This window comes from Cucurbita maxima, unplaced genomic scaffold (genome assembly GCF_002738345.1).
Source record: "Cucurbita maxima cultivar Rimu unplaced genomic scaffold, Cmax_1.0 Cma_Scf00007, whole genome shotgun sequence".
Classification (NCBI taxonomy): domain Eukaryota; kingdom Viridiplantae; phylum Streptophyta; class Magnoliopsida; order Cucurbitales; family Cucurbitaceae; genus Cucurbita; species Cucurbita maxima.
Window position 1 is genome coordinate 2,596,594 of NW_019272023.1, and position 1,418 is coordinate 2,598,011.

Consider the following 1,418-nt stretch of genomic DNA (forward strand, 5'->3'; position numbering starts at 1 on the left):
CCCCCCCCCCCCCCCCCCCCCCCCTTTTTTTTTTATCCTTTTCAATTTTCTGAAGTTCTTGGAAAATTTATAGTTTCAATTGGGTTTGAGTAGAGCTTAATATCTTCCTTTTCAATTTCCCTAAAAATCTTGCAATAACAACATAGATTTCAAAAACAAAAAACAAAGTCATTACTAAACGGTACCTAAATTATCCGATGACCAAACTTCAACTTTTAATTGGGTCCGAGTAGAACTAGATTGATCTTTAGGCTACTTGATAGCATAGGCACAAACTACTCTTTTATAGAAGCTAGTGGAGTTCTAAGCCTCTTCCCAATTATCATACACAAAATAATGTGATGTAAAGCCGAAGAAAATGAGTGCAAATTGTAATGGCATCACGATGATGGTAAGTTTAAGCTTATTAGTGGAGAGTCAAGGGGAAGAATAAGAAAGTGGATGTGTTATTGCTTAGATTCTACTTTGAGTAGTGCCAACCTCACTATCTTATTTACAAAACAATTTTGTTACCTGAGCCTGTATGGTGGTGACAAGACGAATGAGATTTCAAGACTATGAACAATGTTCAATTATGAAATCCCATTTTAAGTATTTTATTTATTCAGCATTGATCTTTCCTATTTTGTTCTTTAATTGTGACAATCTCAAGATAACATGGGTCAATGTCGGCAGTGAGACGATGAGGGATAAGCTTCATCGTCGAGAAGGAAACAACCTGGATCACCAGTAAAGCCCCTAAATGACCGCTCAGTGATAAAGAAGGTAGGGATGCAGAGATAACTAGGAGGCTTGCCTAGAAGCAGCCACCCTTGAAAGAGTGCGTAATAGCACACTGATCGAGTTCTCTTGCGCCGAAGATGAACGGGGCTAAGCAATCTGCCGAAGCTGTGGGATGTAAAAATGCATCGGTAGGAGCGTTCGGTCATTACAGTCGATATCAGATTTCCATCAATGATTTGTTTCACCTGATATCATTCTTCATCTCAATATCAAACATGTTCATATGTTCATGATTGAATTAAAAAAATTTAAAATCTTTTACATTATATTTAATTGGATTGAACAAGAGAGAGTTGCAAAGGGGAAGGGATGCATGGGGTGTGTGTAGGTCAAAGGTGGCATGATTTGGGGAAAGTCAAGATTGAGTGTATAAATCTTGTGTGTGGGAAAGAGATGGAGCTCTCAACTTTAGGGTAATCATTTCCAATCCAAAGGTCAAAATCGGTCAACCTTCCATTTCCCCTAAAAAAAAACTTTTTTTTTTTCAAAGTTGGAATAATCAAAGGTTTTGTGGTTGTATTTAATTTAAGAAGATTTTGAATCCAATTTATATATATTTTTGAATATTTTATTATTGTCTTTGTATGTTTTTTTTTTTTTTTTTTTTTTTTTTTTTTTTTTTTTTTTTTTTTTTT